The 22,318-nt window shown below is 31.8% G+C and overlaps 1 protein-coding gene across 1 annotated transcript in view; it reads right to left on the bottom strand.

Moving 5' to 3' along the window:
• Positions 1-22,318, bottom strand: part of LOC118182139 (zinc finger protein basonuclin-2-like) — a 284,225-nt gene that overhangs the window by 252,538 nt on the left and 9,369 nt on the right. The gene's annotated exons all lie outside the window — the stretch shown is intronic.

Raw genomic sequence — 22,318 nt, forward strand, 5'->3', positions numbered from 1 at the left:
TTTCCAATAACATCACATGCAATACACCGATTTTGTATTCAGTTTTTGTAAAATAAAATGCTAATGATTATGTATTTCGTAAATATACAGAGAGGAAAGTAAGAGATAGAGGGAGAAAACGGAAAAAAAGAAAAGAGATTTTCAGTTACCGTTGATTGTCACCCTGTAGAGACATTAGGTTAATTGGAAGCAGAAAAGATGAAAAATATGCAACGGCCTTCGCCGGGAATCGAACCACGGATCTCTGGAATACCGGCCCAGCGTGCAGAATCACTACGCCCCTGAAGAACGCTAGGAAAGTGGGAGAAATACCTTATAACCCCTATTCTTGAATATATTGACTCTATTAATACTAACTGCATCAGAGTTTAATCAAATTAAATCCATGACAGTTACGTGTTTCTGAAATGATTTCTTCTCCTTAGAAGATTTCTAACTAGTATTCCTGTAATTTATTTGAGCATAAAAGAAATTCAGGAAATTAGGTTCCTAAAATGGTACTTGTTGGGTTAGGTAGATACCTAAGAAAATGGTACCTTCGTGGAGGACTTTCTAAGGGAAACTGGCTTGCATTTACGTCAGACATCAGGAAAAGCAAGAGAACTACCCATACAGCAAGCCCGTTCGCCTGGCTGTTAAACAAAGGACGATCTCCTACCAAAGGATCAAAGGATCTCTACCTCCTCTTCTCCTACTACTAACCTCTCGAAAGAACTTTCGGCTCGCAGCATATTTAGAATGCCTCCATGCCTTCTCTGGGATTCGAACCCGGGCCCTCCGGTAATGCAAACAGAGTCACTAACCACTATCCCGGTTGGTCGGTGAAATGAAATATATCACACAAAAAGGTATTTCTTTCAATAAAGACTAATTTCTTCACGGATCAAATGCTTATCCTATCAATAAAAATTTCCAGTAAACAAATTCTATTTTCGTCTTATTATTCTTAAATGATCCTGGAAACCTTTTCAGATATGGAAAACTAGAAGAAAAATCCTCTTAAGATTTTTTCTTCCAGTATGTTAAAATTTTTATCAGGCCAAAAAGCGATTTTGTGGATTTTCAATTTTCAATTTTGTGGAAAGCAATAAAGGCCAAAACGTCACGCATCTGTAAAGAAAGATTAAGATAACTTCATAAGCAACTAGGTAAACCTATCCCCTGGGAAGTCTTTTGTCTAAAATTACTGAGAATTTCAAAATGAGTATAGATTGTTCGAAAAAAAAAAAAAAAAACTACTGACGAAAGTGACTATGCAAAACGAATGATCATTAACTTTTGATACAATCAAAAATCCCGATCATCAGCTGTCGAGTGTCGCTTTTAAGATTCTTTGAGAACAGTTGCATCCACCCGTACGAATTTAAACTATGTATAATTCCAGTACTTTTAAGTAAGTCGACGTCAAGTCGTCAACAAGCCTTTCAAGAAAGCATTACCATTTTCCCATTCACCAAGACGATGCATACCAAAGATGCGCGAGACAAACGAAAATTACTCTCGCTCTCTCGTTATTTTCCTAATTTAAGGATTAAAATGTGCCACCACAGAAAGACAGTTCTCGCAAAAAGCGTTCCTTCCTCCTCACACAGTTGCCCAGAATTTGCCATTATCACTAAAACCCGACACTGACAATCCGATTTAGCGCATGACTGCTCTCATAAACTGACGGATCTGTCAATAGTGCTAAAACTGCTGCGTTCAAAGACAAAATACCGGATGCTCCGAACTATTTCTGTCCCCACAGTTTACACATCCGGGTATCTGCACTGTATGTTTGCTTTAAAGCTGGTTGCTTGACTCTTAGCAGTGAGCACATAGGCTGGAGATTGATAAATAATAACAGAGGTAGTTTATCTAGTCCCAGGAAAAGAGATGGAGAAAGAACTGTTTGAAAAAGTGTTTGTTTCTTAACAGGGCGGAGAAATTAGCGCAGAGCCTCTTCCACATTTACAAATGGACAATTAACTACGAAACAAATTTTTTTTTTCTCTCTCTCTCTCTCTTACTTAGTGCCTGAATATAAATCATATTTTTTTTTTTTTTTTTTTTTTTACAGCAGCATCTGTTTAACCACGGTTTAAGAAGCGTGCCACAGAAGCACAGAAAAGTTACTTCCTGTGCATTAGCAATATGCCACTAATTAATATTAATTAAACAATGGAAATACATAAAACCAGTGTTCTTTTCCTCAGTTTTACATAAACATAATATTTTCCAGATAAAAGGTGAATTAACAAATCTTTTATTTTTTTAAATTTTGCACTACTTATCATTCTAATATTCAACAAAGCACGTTATATTTGCTAAATCTAGAATAAAATATTTAACTTAAAATAGTTAGAATTTTCCTTCACGGAACAAAGAGAAACATACAACGGTGGCACACAAGAAATCAATGAATCATCGCCAACCAGACAGCGTGTTTAATGATTTTTCAAGTGGCAATAGCACATCGCTCATCAGAAACACTAAGCTGCCAGTATTCATCTTAAAAATATTTAATATTTTATTAATGATTGTGTCGTTGAGAAATATTTGCCACGCAAAATGTCATTTATTTGTTATTTATAAATATTGGTTTTGCAGTTATATGTACATTCCTCAGATACTTCAGCATGAAAATGAATAAAAGGAACGAAAATATGCTTCGTATAAACACAAAACTCCCGTCCCTGGGAGAGGGGAAACCCCTAATATGTAAGCAGAATTCAGTCTGTGCTAACTTTTAGTTAAGAATAAAACAGTATTAGATTTTATGAGCTTCTCGTTACTGAAAATTATATATTTTATTTACAATTATATTCATAGGTTATTGAGAAATGAAGTAAATTATGAAGTAAAGTATGGGTTTTGAAATTTTTGTCTGAGGATCTTCTTTATGTGCAAGTCTTCCGAAACTTTCTGAACAACTACACCTTTAGGGTGAAACATATACTAGTTACTCGTCTTATAGTATTACATTATTTTATAGTACAGAGTAACAAAGATAATAAAAGCAAAATGAAACGTATAAACCACACACAACAAGCATAATACCAAGTGCCAATCGTACATAAATCGTTAGTGCTCTTTGCCAGACTACTAAATCTACTACTACTACTAGACTACAAAAATTCAGTATTTTGATATGCTGCGGGAAAACATGATTCCGTTTCTTTTGCATGTATAACACAGCGGATTTTAGCCATTATAACAGCTCACATTCTCCCCACTCTTCCACTAAGTAAAGACATGGAATATTTGGAATTTAGCGGAATGAGAAAGTTCACGTCTTCTAATTTGTTGACGGAAGTCTTAACCTCTGCACTATACGGGCAATTAATCTCATGTCAAATATATTAGTTTAAAACCTGATACCTCATGTGCAACCAGTAAAACACATCATTATTATATCATTATCATTAGATTCGTTCTGTTTGGACACCTTTGAACGAAAATTGACACAAAAGATCCCATTTGGTCTAGCAATGAAACTGTCCCTGTTGGCTAACTGAGCTTCTCGTAAAAGAAAACAAAACTAGGATATAATTCTTTACAAAAAAAATCCTCTGATTCAAATAAACGGATACAAAAGAACCTGCTCCAAAATTTAATGAAATGTTATTGACAAATATAGCATTGAAATTTCAATATATATATTGGAATAACTATGTCGATATACCAAGACTTGACAGACAGCTGACCCTTGCACACTATGCTCCCAAACCAATTTTCTGAGACTTAGTGAACGAAAACCAAAATGAAGACGAATTATAGGATAATTTTGGGTCTCGTCCAAAAAACGCATTTCTAAACCTAGACTGTGTAAGCTTAGAAAGTGAAATAAATTTTATTTGAAAACGGCAGGAAACAAAAAAAAAAAAAAAAAAAAAAAAAAAAAAAAAAAAAAAAGAGCGAGGCACCAAAACTTTCCAATGTTTTTTTAGGTCCAATGTCTACCGCACTAACTGTGCTCATCCAATTTGGATGAAAGATACCTAGGAGAGACAGATTCGAGGATCTCCTCCTCCTTTTCCTCAAGCACCAAGCCTCTGGAGGCAATTTTCGGTTTGCCAGTATTTTAATTGCCCCCATGCTGTACAGACACTATACACGTTGCAAACAACTCACGTCCACAAACACGTCCAAACTTTCTCTGTGGTTCTAGCCCAGGCTCAACCATACGGCAGTCAACGTTGACCCACTATATTGGATATATATACGCCACTATATTGATCGGAGCGGCAGCCTACTTGAACAGGTACAGATAGAATCAAGCCTGTGATCCATGTGGGCATATTAGATATCGCCCTGCTTGCTAACTGCTAAACTTCCGCCCGAATGAGAACGACGGGGGGGTAGGAGGAGGTCCAAGGGTCTTCCCCCTCTTTTCCTACCAACAGCTTCTACAGAGGATTTCGTCTCGACGTGCATTTTGTCCCCCTTGCAATATGGACAGTATACACTTATCCATCCCTTCTCGATATTCGAGCACGCACCCTTCAGTACGACTGTCAGCGTTACTAACAACTATCTCGCCTCGACAGCAATCTTCTTTGAACAGCGAGGTTTTAAACTACGCGGCAGTCTTTTAGTACGTACACTCGAAAATTTCTTTAAGATTTACATTACAATACTGAGACGAATTGCGTGGTCTAGAAATATCGAAAAAGTTGAGAATAATTTTTAATACATGTTGCTCATATCTAATACCTATCATTTTAATTTCGATATTTATCAATAACATTTTAATCGTATTCGAAAATTATGATGTAGGTAATTGTAAATTCATTGAATATCCGTTATATATTTATATGTATATATCTGATAAAAAAATCCTTCACTCTAGCTACTTTATAATAAGAATTTATCACATACTACAAAAAACAATCAGAATATCTGTTAATACACTGTTTATGTTACTGATGAAACTTCACGTTAAGAGTAGGCTATTCTTAAGGTTAAAAGAAATCAAAAATAAAAAGCAAAATTTCGATATTATTAGGAAATCGGATTGCCTCACGATTCTTTATGCGTTAATAGATTTTAATAGATTTTATTCAATTAATAGATTTTATTTCGCTACTGCTTTTAACACATTTTAATTATTTCAAATAAGGAGGAAGGGAAGCCGAGTTAAGTTCAGATGTCTGCTTCCACTCATAGCATTCACCTACAATAGCCACGTTTCTATGCCAGAACATAAGGCATCAAAAGTTATTCCCCAGAGACGCATAAAAACACAATTTAAAAACTGTTATCGAATACTTTTTTTCCCCTCTTAAAATTCGCTTCTTCCTTCCAAATTAAGGAAGTGGAGATAAAAAGGAGAGACACAGCTGATTTAAGGGATTATGAGGATCTGAAGCGAAGACGTAATCCTTCCACTTTTAAACTGATTCGACTTAAAATTGTCTACAGTGAAACAACTTTTGTGAAAGCTATTGAACAGTTAAGTAACTTAATGGGAAGAAAATAGTGGTTTTACGATACCTATTAAAGAGAAGAAATAAGGAGCAATAAGATAGTATGCTTGGAGGGTAGCTACACTGAAAGAAGAATGGTTCATTCATTTTACCTTAGCTACCTGAAAAGTCAATTTGATTTTAATTGCTTTCAAAGATTTTTTCGCTTAAGTAATACAGACTGTTAATTGACTGGGGGGGAAAGGAACTGCAGTTATGAGTTCACAAGCGAAAAATAACGAAACAAATCAATAACTGTGCATACTAATCAGTTTCAAGTAGGGATGAAACATTCACATCCTATTATAACCCCAAAAGTCTTGGAAAAGATTCGAAATTCGAAAACTTTAATCTTCTAGCTCTTCCCGCTTCGAATCTTTCGAGTATTAAAACTCCCCCTGCCCCGGAGAAAAAAAGGTTTAAATGAAAACTTTGGAATGATTAGTTTCATGGACGCCCATGAAAGGCGTTCACTTATAAAGAATGAAATTTTTACTATTATAATGGAATTAAATCATTAATATCTTCTTGAAGCGATTCGGAGTGCCACACTCTTAATTTTCTGGAATGATTTTAACGTTCCATATTTAATGTTTGCTTATTAATTCTTGAAATAAACTTCCCCCCCCGTGTCTATACTTGTTTGATTTAAAATGATTGTACATGTAAATAATCTATCTGAACTGTTACCCAAATATATTTTTTTTAATTTTATTGAGAAAATGAATCTCTAAATTCTAAAAATTTAATTACATATCTAATTTATTAAATTTGATTTTGGTTTTATTAATATAAGTGACTTTTTTAAAGCTGTATTCTTTATCTTATTTTTTATTAAACGCAGGTTTCATATTTTTGTTTTAACTGTTAAAATTTTTTCCCTCTTTGTCATTATTATTCTTACATGAACGATTCTAGAGACTCGTGAAATTTCTAGCATTAGCATTTAAGAAAATTGAGGACTAGCAAACATTCAACTTCCTTTTGAAAATACAATATTACTTTGAAGGTATTTTGAACACTTCATAACAATATCTCTTTGGTCACTCTAATTCCACATTCTAATTCCAACTCTAATTCCAAATAAGTAATTCCACATTACTTTCACAACTTCACATGATATTATCTTCGATCTTCTGCAATATTAGCAATCTGTTTGGATTTGTATGCATTCCACGGCAAACTTTAAAACAAGTATCTCTTCACAAAACAGCTTACAAACACATGCGGGAATCTGATTTCGTTGCCACTTTGCTGTATTTTTTAATGCAACTCCTATCCTGCACTATAGCCTATTCTTTTAAATGCATAATAGTAAAGGCGTTAATCCACATAAATTTAAATGCTTTACAGTAATGTCAAGTAATGCACGAAATAGAGCATTTTATATCCAACCGCGAAAAAAATAATTAATTTTTCACGACCTTCCGCTGCGGAAATATCTAGAACGAAGGGCTAAGGTTAAGTTAAGATAAGAAACTGTATATCCAAATTCAGAAGACTGGTGCATTTCACCCTGACCTTTCGTCTAAATGATATTCCTCAGCTGAAACATTCGTAATGATACTAGCATTGTTACAAAATATTGTGCTCTTTAATATAAAATACGAAAGAACCATTTTCTTTGAATAAATCACGAACAAAAACCACTTTTTATGAATAATTATCCGCAGTTATGACAGTAACCCTATTATTCAATGTTTGGATGTAAGGTATATTCATTTGCCTTCCACAGAGTTGCACAATTAATATTCAAAATAAAAATTAGTACAATAGGATGATATTTATCACAAAAAGCCATTGAGTCACGGCAAGCTAGCATAGCTTAAAAAGAAATAAAGATGAAGTAAATGAGGAATTTGAGGACATCTTATATGGTTTCTGGGCTTCTTTGCTGCAATTTTAAACTCTTCAAGAAATATGTGCCAGAACTATTGCTAATAAAAGAAAATGTCGTCAGACGGAATCATTAGTTAGTATTGATGCACATTAGTCTCTGATTAGAAAATGATGAAAATATTCTTTCATTTGCTTCTATTAAAATAAATAAGTAAATTTAAAATTTCCATTCTTATTTTTTTGTTGTTGTTGTGTAGAGGTTTTTTTTTTTTTTTTTTTTTTTTTTTTTAAAGCAGGAGACGTGAAAAATGTGCATTGTCCTCGCCGGGACACAAATCCTGGGCATCTAGCGTCGAGTATGCTTCCAGTTACACCACGAAGGCGTGCAGAAAGGAGGGAGAAAATATCTTGTATTTGTTAAAATATTTTTGTTTCTAAATGCTAAGTTAAAAAATTCCAAAATGCTGACACCTCATACATAACTGAAATAGGAATGTCGGATAAACAAAATTCTGACAAAACTCCTATTCCTGTACTGACTGACTACTAAATCGAAATATAGCACCATCCTAACTATACAAACATGAGGTACAACTTAACCGCAAATGTATATAAACAAGCCATTACTTTCCTTAAACCTGAAACATCCTCTCCTCCACCGAGCGTCATAAAATAACAGAGCAAGTTTTTAACATTTAAAAGCAAGCTCGACATACTTTTATTCTCATCATTCAATATGTTTGAAGTGTCAGATTTAGAAAGCAAAGTTTCCGAAATGCATTTAAGATTTTGAACTTTGCTAATGAAGTGTATTGGAGGTATAATATAATAGGACATTCCATACCTTCAATTCATATGGCTTAATTTTTCATACAACTGCAACACGAAAAACAATGTCCATGTTGTAGGCAAAAGAAATAAAAAGAAATCACTCGTGCAACTTAGAAAAAAAAAAAAAAAATAGAAGGGCTACATATGATGCACAACTTAGAGAAAGTTCTCTTCAATGGAATCTGCTGTATTTTAATTCCAGTAATTTAACACAGGATCATACAAATTTTGTTAAAATTTTCTAAGGCAAGATACCGATAGCGGAAAAAGTGCGTACATAACTTATATCAATTTCATCTCATTAATAAGCATATTTTACGCAACTTATGAACAAAATTCATACTAAAACATAAAAAAAAGAAGAGAGTTACTCTTCTGAATATCCACGATCACGCATATTCAACACGTTTTTATTATCAGTTAATACCCTCGATCCTCTTAAATTTGTGACTCACTTATAACACGTAATAATTTAATGTGAGGTGACACAAATAATGAGCTTAATACCCATTTTAAAATGCTGGAAGTTATCTCTTAAAGTCTATTAAACTGATGTGATTTATATGGCATCATTTATCTTCTATCATTTGCGGTCCACTTAATGATCCGAAGCGGCTATAAAGATGTAACGAGTTTGTCATATCTACTTCAGAGCCACGAAAATATTTCAAGTTTCATCAAGAGAGATATAGCATCATTAAGCCGAATTGATTTCTTATAAACTCATCTGACTGGTATTTAAGTGTCCTGTCCTAGTGAGCCAGAACACTCAACGCACAAGAAGCCGATACCAGGAATCCAGGGTACACAGCAAGGACTTATCAACGAGCATCGTATAAACATACCTAAATTGACAGTCTTGAGTGAAACTCTGTTCTACATCACATGATAGGCGACCAAAGTTCGTCTTCTATCAAAGCAATGAAAAAGCTTGTTTCAATCTCTAAGGGCCTTTCCATTAAAATTGGATAAAAAATATCATAATCTTCGGTTTCACCTCGAGAAATTTGAAAGATATGATTTTCAGACAACTTCGTGAGATAAAGGAGCTATCCTAGAACAGATCTTTATTTGGTCGAAAAGGACTTCGTCATTTTTTGTGTAATGATACATTTCTCGGATTTTTTATCGCGTAATCTGTGGCACTCGTTGCCAGGCATGCCACATTTTTATCTAAACTCTACGATGATAATCTCAGTATCCGAGCAATAAAGGAAGTAGTCATGCTCCATAACTTGTCAAAAAGTCTTCTACCATATCTTAAGTACTTCAGAACACTATTAAATTAAAAATAAAAATGAAGCAAAAGAAGTGACGCTTTTAGCAATATTCAGATTTTTCTACATATTATATGATCAGAAATATTTTTCCGTTTTTTTCTTACTCCAGGTTCTATGATTTTCCGATGGAAATTTTTTATTTCTTCAGATTTAATTATAAGATTGCTTTTTCAATGTGAGTGAACAAATTTTCCTCGTCCAACAAAAGTAAGAATTCCCCAACCCCCTTGTAAAACGCACTTTTTCCCTTTTAACAATGAAAAAGAAATTCAGTTGCCATGAGCTCAGCACAATTTCTCTTTACAGACAAACATATATTCAGTTCTATGAAGAAGGGAATAAATATCTGTATCAAAGATTTTCAGGAATAATTACTTTGAAAACCCATCATTTATTTTATTTTAATCTGAATTGCATAATTATACATAATTTTAATAACTTTTTTTTTTTTTTTTTTTTTTGAAAAAGAGGGAGTGAAAAGGAAATTAAAACTTTATTGCATTCTAAAACAGAAAATTTCCTTGCAATTAAAGCTAATATGTTAATACAAGTTCAGCTGCTAATATTAAAAGCAAATATAAATCACAGGGTTAAATGTTTTATTATAATTATAAAGAAAAAGTGCTATCATTACATTCCAGTTTAAAAAAGTATAATTTTCATAACAAATTTGCAAAGGAATGAGGAATGCCTTTTAACAAAAATTCTCTTTTTCACAAAATTTTATAGCAAATAAAGATTTAAATTCACATTCAAATCTTGTGTAAAGCCCAAAACCTAATGACTTTTTTTTTTTTTTTTTTTTTTTTTTTGCGCCGTTGCAAACGGCAAAGTCAGTGCGCATATGTACACGCGCGAAGTTTAGAAGCTGTAAAGCTCGTAATAATATTCCTCCGTACATCACTGCGCATAAAAGGATATTTTTTGAACTGATTGTTCATCTTCACATTTGAAAGCTTCTGTAGAAGCGAAAATACAACTCCTCTATATGTGAAATATTATTTCTAAAAAAGTAGCTGAAACAGCAGCAACAGAGCGTGCATTAACACAGTGAGTAATCTTCCAGTTCACATATACTTCAAAATACTACCTTAAGAAGCATTAATTTTCTCCAGTTTGAAATGCAAAGTTATAAATAAAACCAACTGCCCATTCTGAGAAATGGGAATCTAATTCAATTTTATTTTTTAAAAAAATAAATAAAATAAACAAAAGCGATAGAGACATTCTGCGAAAATGGGTTTTAAAATACCGGGTGCGGTTGTAGGGAATGACACCTTTTCGCGCTCTTTGGATAAAATTAAGAGAGGAAATGACAAGGCGCAGTTTAAATCTAACTATTTCCTAGGGGGTGAGAGAGGAAAAGGCAAACGTAAAGAAAAAGAACAGCATTTTTCAGCTGAACTTTCACAGCTATAAATCAAACCGTTATTTATGCTCTAAGACGTCTTAAAATACCGTACACACTAACTCGTATAAGGCTAGCTAAACAAGTGTTGGTGAGGTCTTTACAACTAATTCCAATATGTTTTCTTTGTTAAGTAGGCAGTCATCAGTAAAAACATAAAAAGGGAAGTCATCAAAATGATCAAAGGTAGAAAAGAAATAAACAAATAAAAATAAATAAATAAAAATTAAAATTTCAAAGTAATTTAACAGAAGCCTGAAGTTTATAGTATGTAATTCAGTTATCATATAAAGCTATTCCATTTAAAGCCTAAGTCCAAAGCTATGATTTTTCATGCTCCACAGTCTATGCTTGTAAATAATGAGGTCTGGAAATAATGCTCTTTACCGCCTGTAGCCCATCAGCTTAGAAATTCGGTCTGTGCGAACTTTGAAACGAATGTGTGGTGGAGATGGAATTTAGAACTGGACTAATCCCTTCTAAACAACGATTAGCATTCATTACCTTTTTTTTTAAAAACTGCCAAACAAATGTAATCTGCTTTATTTGTAACTATTTTACTCACTTCTGCCATAATTACTAAACATTTTTCAGTACCTTTGAATGGCGCTCTCAAATAGCCAGGAGTTCTTAAGCATTTCTTTGCTCATTATTGCCGTAAAATTTCACAGCTTCGTAAAATTTGAAACATACGGAGAATAGCTAGGTCGCTTGATTCGTGACAGTGAAAGAAAAGTGTACTCTATTGTGCATAGCTATGCGATGTACTCTATTATGATGTACTCTGTATGAGGTACTCTATTATTGCATAGCTATGCGATGCAAAAAATAAATGTTGGTCCGGAATTTTGGAGAGCTATATTTCCTTCCATGCACCTACACATGCACCAGTAGTATAGCAGTACAATCATCATGGATGTGGTGAAAGTTGATGCCCTGAAATCGATTATAAAGTTATAAGTAAAATTACTTATGCAGGTTTCCCAAAAGTCAGTGCTTCCGGCATCGACGAAACATAGTCTGGAATGCAGCGGCTTGGAAGAAACATAGCCTGGAACGCAGGATGCATGCTTCAGTTTTACAAGGATAACAGCAGCATTCCTCTTTGAGACAATACTTTTGTTAATGACGTGAGAAGTTTTCTCATTTTAGCAGTTAATTGTTGGTGGTCATGGACACCTATTTGGAGAAAACCAAGAATTCAAATGGTTTACCTTATTCATCTGAGTACGAAAAGGTTATATTGTTATTAATACAGCTTCCTCCAGCTCCATAGATTTGTATGGAAGGAAGTCCATTGAATTTTAGATTTTCGAGGGCAGATGCGTAAGATGAACAAGGCTAACTAACTCATTTACCTATATAAAATACCAGATCACCAAATTAAGATCGCAAAAGTTGAAACGTTTTCGTAGTTAACACGTTGGCGTTGAAATGGAATTTCAGTCGAATGTCCCTAAAGAACAATAATACGGACAAAAGCAAGACGTGAATTAACGCTTCAAACAGGAAAGCTCTCAATCACAAAAGAAGCAATAATGTGCAATGCATTCAGGATTAGTTCAGTAATTACCTTTTTACTATACACGTTTCCCTATTTAGCTCAAAGCGAAGTTTCCTGCCATGTGTAACTAATATGCTGCATTAAATACACAACATAAATACTTTCCCCCGAAAAACAAAACTCCATTACCTTGGAACTACACATAAATGTTTATACTGGTCTTTCAGCAAAACGGAGGACTTTCTTAAGCATTTTAACCATAAGAACCAGAGACGGCTAGACTTTAAATTTGGATATTCTAAAATTATAAAAAAAATAAAATTACCATAAGAAATCGAACTTTATTTTAAATTATTACTATTTACAGTATTCTTCAATTTTAATTTCCCACTGCTTGCCAATACCACACAAGTAATACCACTAGTAATTTAAAAGAATGTTTTCACCGCTAATGTTTTTAATCACAAAAAGTGTACTGTGTAATGGTTGCACCTTTAAAAATATTGAATATTAAAACATATAAATATCCTAAGATTAAAATGAACTTGCAGTTTGACCTTGGTTTGCAAATTCCACACATGAAACATAGTTTGGTTTAATTAATTATGGCAAAGCACACTAGGGCTATCTGCCTAACGGAAGGAATGCCTTCGTTGAGGACTTACTAAGGGAAACCGGTTGTTATACACGGTACACATGGGGAAAACCACGAAAACGCCCATGCAAGCCAGCCCATTCACCTGGAATCGAACCCAGGTTGGAACTACCACTGTTCAGCGATTTTACCGCTCGGCCGCTGGTAGGCCTGAAACAAATATAAGCTAAGTAGTTACGACAGAGCTACTATTTGAACAATTAGGCACCCATAAATTACGGATGCAGAATATAATATCTTATACTTAAAATGAGCTGCTCAGATTAGTAGAGAAAATTTGTAAAGATAGTCTGTATGTATATATGATTGTAAAGATAGTATGTTATATATTATGTAAAGATACACGTAAAGATATGTTTACATATATGTACAGATAGTATGTACGTATATATGATGTATGATTGTATGTACGAGTATGTATGATTGTATGTATGATTGTATGATGTATGATCGTATGTATCACCATAAATTAATAGTATACAGAGACCTGTTCCAATCGCTTGAACATGAGGCTTGCAATAAACATATCCGTGAAGCGGCACTGCTTTCCGTTTTGCCAGGACATTATATTCTCGAAGATTTCCTTAAAAATTTTTAATAAAAAAATATATAAATTTATCAGATTTTTAGCTAAAGATTCTTTATTATAATCCTGGACTTTATTCCAAACTAAGCAAATTTAGATTTTTGAAAATACCAATCAGTGTTATCTACAGAATTTTCAATTTTACCTAATACAGAGCTCTGTTAATTATAACAAGGGACATATAATTATATATTTAATATTTGTTCACAGTTTAAATGAATTCGCGTTTTATACGTAAACTGAGCTTGAATTTAATAATTTAATAAATAAATTTAATCAATCAATAATTTAATTAAATCAGAGTTTTGCGGTATATTTGCTTAAGAAATGTCAACATGACTCTTAATATAAGGGATTAAATGGACTTCTGAAGATTTTACATAAATTCTGCTAAATTAAAATAATCTGAAGATTTTACATAAATTTTGCTATTACTTTGATTAATCCTTTTTTAAATACGTTTACCATTGATTTAACCTGTGATAGATCACGTTTCTGGTACTAGTATATTGATTACTATTTTTAAGTAATAATTTTCGGATTAGCCAATTTTACTCTGGAAATCAAAGCATACCTCATTAACTTGCAGCAATGGAGTTAATACGTGATATATCACACGGAAAAAATGCATTGATAGATCAGATACGAGTCGTAGAAGCGAAGGATTGCTTAGAAGAAAAATCTATTGCACAATACGTATATATTAAACAGTGCATACATTCGCATGAATTGATAATTATGCTTCTATAATATTCCAGTCTCATCTAATTTGCCTTCGCTTGAAAAAATAATATAAATTAAATATATAAACTCAGTGTTAACTCTCTCAGAAATCATCGATTAATGTCGCGAAAGCCAGCGAAACAAATTACACTTTCTTAATTAATTTAGTGCTCAAGAGAAGAAGGTTTCAACTATTTCCATTTGGACCCAATTTAGCAGCCTTGAAATGTTGGACACGATGTTGAAATCGGAAGAGTCCGAGAAAAGGACGAAAGAACAGAGGAAGGAAATAATCACGAGTTTTGGAATTAATGGGATTTTCGTTGTCATTTCGTAATGAGGCGACGCTTTCATGTGTCCGACGCCGCCGAATGCGTCATCCCCGCCGTCGATAAATAAACCAATAGCGACGACAAATGCCTTGTGCCACCGACCACAATAAGTAACTCTTTGAGGTGATGTTCTAATTGCAGCTAGTGTAATTCATGCGAGAGTTTCACTTCAAAGGAAATCCGACAAGCTGCTTTGCCTCTCCTTAAAAAGGCTGTCCACGATTAATTAAAAACCGGCCGTTGTACTGGGAATGGTTGATAACAATTTTGCTCTACAACCAGTATTTTTACGTCTAGGTAAAAGAAAAAGAAAAGAAAGATCACACCCTCTCATCAGAAGATTGGAAGAGGCAATTTCACTTTCAGGAGAAGACATTTCACGGCTTCTGTTCAGTTGCGTTTGTTTGCTTGTGTTCGGATAGTTATATTTTTTTACACTTCTGTTAATTTGGTTTGAAAATTAAAAACAAAAACTCAGCAACAAAAGTTATCTCGGACCTTGAGTATAATCTGATTAGTTGCGAATTCTTTATTACAGAATGGATCAATAAAACATTTAACACGGTTTATTGATATAACCCGAAAATGCTTATCATGTGATTTTTTGGATTTGAATCTACCTATAAAGATTCTCTCAGCATTAGTATTCATTAATCCGGTTGTTCCCAAAGTATCGGCGGCGAAAAAATTATAACTTTTTTGCCATCTAATATAATTTTAATTTAAAATTAATAATAAATTAATTATTTAAAATTAATAATAAATCTGTAATTATTAATTAATTATTGATAATTATAGATATTTATTTATTAGTAGGTATAGATATTTATTTATTAGTAGGTATAGATATTTATTTATTAGTAGTACATCCGTTGCATTATTTTGTTCTAAGACTTCTTTGTTCTCCTCCTTTTCTTTATAGCAACAGTACGCATGTAGGTCATGATTTAAAAGGTTTGGGGAAATATTGTATTAACCTATTTCATTTTCAATATAGAGATTAATAAATTGCGGATACCTAGTTAAAATTCACATTTTATTGGCATAAATATTTTATTTTAAAATTCAGTTTCTATAGGACTTGGCGGGATTTTTCTCACAACGTTTAGGCCAAATAATACTTTAAGGAAAATTTCAATATGTTTTTGATTCATAAATGATATTTTTATAGACATATTTTAAGAGATAATTGAGAAAGTTTTTCTTATACATCAAGGGATATTTTAGATGATTTTAATTTTTTAAGGCAAACGAAATAAAATTTATTGTTTACCAGAAATTGTATACAAAAACAAACATAACCTGTTTCTGTATCTGAATGCCCTTGGTTATAAACAAAGTTTAAAAGTTCATCCAATTGGTCCAAAGTTTTATCCAATTGATCCAAAGGTTAACCAACTGATCACTAATAATAACTCGTCAACAATGAATACAATGGAAGGAATTTAAAGCAGTTTTCGAAATTGAAAAAATTGTGTAAAGCTCGTTTGTAACTTGTTTAAACTATAAAAACTTCGTAATTTGTTTAAAAAGCTGTATAACTTGATCTGCCAAGTTTTACACACAACAGCGTAAACTTTTTTAAATATCACACGACAACGAAAAATTATCAAACTAACAAAATAATACAAATATAGAATTATGAAGACTAATAATTCCTTCACAAAGAGTTAACAGCTATGTAACTTTCTCCTTTAAAAATCGCCCGAATAACCTTTTTTATGCTGATTTTTTTTAGTAATATTCAGTTTGGAGATAAGAGTTTTTTATATATATTTTCCCTTCCAGAACTTTTGCAACAAAGACAGTCGCTTAGAAATATGGTGTCTGCGTTATTTATCATAATATAGAACACTTAATTCAGGGCAATGAACATCGAATGCAAAATGATGTAGCGAAATCCGAAAAGGCACTGTTCTCCTTTAATTAATATACCTTTATTTATACCAAAATGCCGCCCGTTTATATCAAAAAGCTAAAATAAATAAATAAAAATTTCTTAATTTTCTTAACATTATATTGTAAATATAATAAAAACTTAAATCTTAATATGACATCCTCCCGAAGAGTGCGAAAAGCTTTGCTGTTTTCATAATTTAAAAATAATTCAATTTTAACAGCTTAAAAATGTAATAGATTCATTTCATAAAATCCTACGGAAAATAGTCTTCAATTAGTAGTTTAGTGTTTAATACTAAACTACTAATCAAGGATACTTATTCAGAAATAACAGAAATGCATACATGGAATTATTTTAAAATACTTCGTATTCTATTTAAATTCTAGCCTTATCTTCAGAGAAAATTTTAAACATAGATATAACAAAAGCACCTCACTTTAAAAGTTAGATGAAATTCAGACTTATTAGTCCAAAGGTACGTTTAGAGAATTAGTCCAATAATTGTTTCAAATAAACACTTAATATATTTTAAGAGAAATGAAACAGGCCTCTGTGTTCAAGAAACTACGAACAAGGTATGGACAAGTAAAAGGCTTCTGTTTTGTAACTGAATTATTTCTATGATACCAAGTAATCTTCCTTACATATATATATATATATATACCTATGGCTAATAATTAATATGGACATTTTCGACTTAAACTTTTCATTTTCCACTAAAATATATTAATCAATATAACTCTATACATATATAAAATCTTATATTAATTTGAGAATATAAATAAATGCAACAGCAGTCCACGTTTAATGAAACAAATTCGTCCAGATGCAAGTACTTTTTCTTTCTTCCAACTTTAGAGTCAACAAATAAATATCTATTTTTACTGTTCGGAGTTGAAATTTTATAAATTTTTCACGCATCCAGAAACATTCATTTTCATCTCCACATAACGATTTCTTAACTTGATGGATTCACCTCCTTCCCTTGCAACAAACCATTGATTCTAGGTCTGCAGCATCTCGTTAATCAAACGCAGAAGCCAATTAAAAATAATTATCATAAGGGAAAAATTAAGGATATTTACCATTTCCAAGTAAAGAATTAAATTAATTTATACTTCCTACATATAAAAATACGAAAAATCAAAATTGCGAATATGATTAATATCTAAATGTAATTTTAATGCTGTATTTGATACTGCCCGTTTTATTTTAACTATAAAATTTAAAATATATTCTTTGTAATTTGAGTGGTTAGGTTAGATTAAGATTAGTTCGGTACAGCAGAACATAAAAGTGCCCCTAACATGACAGATGCTTTCGTGGAGAATTTAAGGAGAAAAGGATAATATTTCACGTTACATATGGGAAGAACCATAAAAAGCATCCATTCAGGTTCACTTAGGTTCAAAATCGTGTTGAACTATGTACGTAATAGTGTTAACCATGTGTTGAACTACCAGTATTCAATGGGGTTAAGTCTAACAAATAACATATTAAAAAAAAGTGGAGTTTTCATCAATAGAAACGTCTTTAAGAAAGATTAAAGTTCGATTGTATCGTAACATATAAAGAATCTCCGCCTTCCACAGTTAACATCTATATAACATTCAATTTTAGCTTTAAAAAGCAAAGATAAAATCTATAATTGCAATATACCCATAAGAAAACTTTAGGTGGCTTCTCGTTGTTGCCCATTTGCTATTTGAATTACCAACTTTACTTATTCGCACTTTTTTATGCCAAATTTCTTACCTTACTTTTATTTTTGTCCATTAAGCTATCATCAGTTTTCTTTTCCTTTACATTTTTTTCTTTAATTAACCATTTAATTAGAATGAGTGAAGAAAACACATCTTAAAAATTACAAAGCAATGAAGACCAAACAATACGCGATATAAAAAAGAAAAGAAAAAAGAAAAATTGAATGTGATTATCAAAATGACACAATAAGTAACATCACTATTATATTCAGATACTTCCACTTTGAAATCAGTTCAACTAGAAAAGAGGGACATATTTACTTTTTGTTTCTAAATTGTATTACTTATTTCTATTAAGCGTAAAACAATAAAATAAAAAATAAATAACCCAAATTAATAGAAAAAGAGCGCATAAATTGTATCAAAAACAGATCATATGGCTCGATATCGAGATAAAATGAATTCCTTTGTAAGGTTAATTTTTTTGCAGCGTTTACATAAATATCAGTTTTAATTATTAAAATGGAAGTAATCCTATAATTTTAAATAAACAACATATAATTAGAGCCAGAAATAATTCATATTATATGTCACTGTCAAATATAATTTATGGTGCATACATAATGCTTATAGTAAGCACCACAAAATATACATATAAAGGGGTTAATATACAATATATATATATGGTTATTTGAAACTTATGTTAATTAATTTGATGGCCCTGAAACTTCAATTACATAATATTAAAAGCATTTAAAACTTCTTTCCTATATATATAATATCAAGTAAAGAGTTGCAAGAAGACTGCAGTCGAAACGTGATGTGTTTTTAAAAAAGCTCCCGGAATGGAAGAGTTAAACATTAAATTTAACATTTAGAAAATTTTCAAACATCATAAATCCATACTTGCTTACAAATTCAAAATTGCAACACAGTATCTACAACAACCAAAAAAAGTACAGTTATTTTGTTGTAGAGTCCATATTTCACGGTTATCAGAGCCTCAAGGAGGTTGGACTTCGACTTCCACATCAATTTTGAGGAAGAACAAACTAGAGTTGGTCCGGGAGTCTCAAACGGAGGTCCTCCATCCCTCTGATCTGCTATCAAACCACACGAGAGAAATTTCGGATCGCCATATTTTTAGTGCCCCCATGCCCCATGCCTTCTCCGGGATTTGAACCCGGACATATCGGCCAGTCACTAACCACTATCCCGTCTAGGCGGCAAAATAGCTGTAGTACTAAGCGGAAGTCCAAAGGCTGATAATTAACTGGCAACACTTTCCTGTATTGGGTTATTTAGAATTTTGCAGGTGATTTTTCAGCATTGTTTTGTCTATAAAGTTTTAACTCATAAACTGAAATGCTAAAAATGTCGATTAATTATTAATTAGATAATTTAGATATTACATCTGTAGCCTAGATTTAGATATTACAAGAAACCGAATTTAAATAAAATAAAAGGACCATTTTATCAGTTAAAAATAAAAATATTAAATCTTCTAGTTTCAATAGAGTGAATTGCAACTTAAAAATCCTATTAAAACGTCTTGAAATAAACTAGTCTTCTCAGATAACATTCGATCCGTTTACGATAAACATGCGAGTCATAATTTCTTTTTAACACTTTTTTATACACAACAAAAAATATTGTTAGAAATATAACCTCTTTAACAAGAGTAAAATGTCAAAAATTAAGTGCTCACAACTACTTAAAGCAGCAAGAGTGATTGATAAGCAGTATACAACTAGCACTCTCTTCAAATTAAGAAAAAAAAAAAAAAAATAATAACTAGACAAATAAATAACAAAATAGCAACAGGAAAACTTCAGATTGCAGCATTCTAACACTTTGTAATGTTTAACAGTAAAAATTGAAAAAGTTACAAAAAATATTTAAAGTAGGAAATATATAATATTAAAAAAAATGTTGCAATCGGAATTTGATCTACGCATTACAGTTTAACATCTAAAGCATTTTTAAGAAAAGCCATTAATTAATAGTCATAAAAACTGAAGATAAGGAACATTAAATCGTGTATACTTAAAAATGAGCTATTCACAATCGCCAAAGGGTTGAGGGAAAAACAGCTGTAACATTATTTAATCTTAAATTTATGCTTAGCAGACACTTACGCTGTTATTTAATGGAGAAAAGGCTTGTTTTTAAGATTGGGTATACAATTTTTTTCATTGGATCGCCTGCGCACGAGGCGATTTTAACAAATATTTAACAAATATTTCCCTCTGGTGGCAATATTTTCCTTTTCATCAGAACGGAATGCCGCGAATTCAAAACAATGAACACCTCTACGAGTTGTTTAGCTTTTTTTAAAAAACCTTCGAGGTATTTAAGCGAAATACTACTTCATGTTGAAATTATTAGAGTTAATCTCGGATAAAGCAAATGATAAACCTGTACCACTTTTGTTGATGAAATATCCAAGTTATAGCACATGAATACAAGTCCTGTTCACTAGGCTAATTATTAAGCGTATATTAATTGAGCAAGGAAACTCTTCAAGATGAACTGCATAAATCAATGTATTGCTCATCCATTTAACCGACAATAAGCTAATTGCCTATCAAAATAAATTAACATAAGAAAAATAATCTAATGCGTTTAATTAAGGGGGGAGAAAACTAAAAAATTCTGCACTTTAATGACTTCAAAGAAAGAATTAATTTTTTTAACTATATTCCAAGCTTATCTGATAAAAAATATATATACCCGTACGCAAAGAGAAGATGATAATAAATAGAAGGTGACTTTTAAATCCAATACAAGAAAAGTAGACGCAATTTAATTTAATAATAAATTATAAGAGTTATAAATAGCTATTGTTAATTAAACTTGATAGGAAGATCACAAAAATATTATAGTCATCTACTGAGTTTGGCATTTTAGGATTATTACAGCAACTACAGGCATCCGATTAAATACCATTAGGCCGTTTTCCTGGGGTATATAAAATAACACAAGAAATTATTACTCAAAACTCTTTAGATGGCATCTCAAGTGTAAAAAATTCGGACTCGTTGAAAGTTTGAAAGTTATTATTAAAAGAACTCTTAGTAATAGTAACTTTCAATTTTACGACAAGTATCAAATTCTGTATTTCGGCATGTGAAAAGATAAATCACAAATTTCATTTTTGTAAACAGTAAACATTTACAATTTAGTGATAAAATAAATTTAATAGTGAACACTTAAAATTTCATTTTTGTAAATGTTCATCTTAGATACCAATTAAAGAAACGTAGTCACATACAAAAATGTCTGTGTGAATACCTTGCTTTTTGAAATTCAGTAATTTCAATAATCTAAATATACTGACAGTACTTCAGGATGTAGTGCTGTCAGTATCAATATATAAACAACTAAATTGTCGTTGATAGTTCGTTTCTAGACTTGAAAATTTTTGTGTCTTAGATTTTATATACTCTAATGCAGGGGTTCTCAACCGGTGGTACGCGTACCACTGCTAGTACGCAAGATAAAAATAGGTGGTACGTAAAGAAGCAAAGTATTTTTATATATTAAATACAAAACTTAAAACTCCAACATCCTGATTGAGTTTTTTCTCTAACACTCGTAAATTTATGCGATCTGAGCTTTGTTCAAGAGTGGTGGTGGTAGTAGTGCTTTGTAGTGGTGGTACTAAAGGTTTTCATCAGTGTAAACAGTATAACTTTACTGAACTCGCTACACTTTATTTTTACCATTTAATATTATTTCTTTTTTGTGACACGTTTGTACAGGTATTTCAAACTATATATGTGAAATTAAACATTCTAGGAAAGCTAGCAAGGAAAACACAACAAAACTTTTTAGAAAAAATAAACTAAAAATTTTCAGTTTAATTAACTGAAAATAATCATTATAGACAATTACCAGGGAAATTTAATTCATTTTTCATTTTTAAACTATTTTCAAGATGTTTTCAGTTTGTACTTTTTTTTTTTTTTTTTTTTTTTTTTTTTTTTTAAATCAAATGTTGAGAGGACATTTAGGATAGTAACTGAATAAACTGCCCGACGCAAGTAAACGAAGAAACTACTCACTTTGCTAATCAAATTAAAGTGCAAACTTCAAACTGCCCAAGGT

This window comes from Stegodyphus dumicola, chromosome 2, assembly GCF_044657685.1.
Source record: "Stegodyphus dumicola isolate Sdum_Otavi_A_Nest chromosome 2, ASM4465768v1".
NCBI lineage: Eukaryota > Metazoa > Arthropoda > Arachnida > Araneae > Eresidae > Stegodyphus > Stegodyphus dumicola.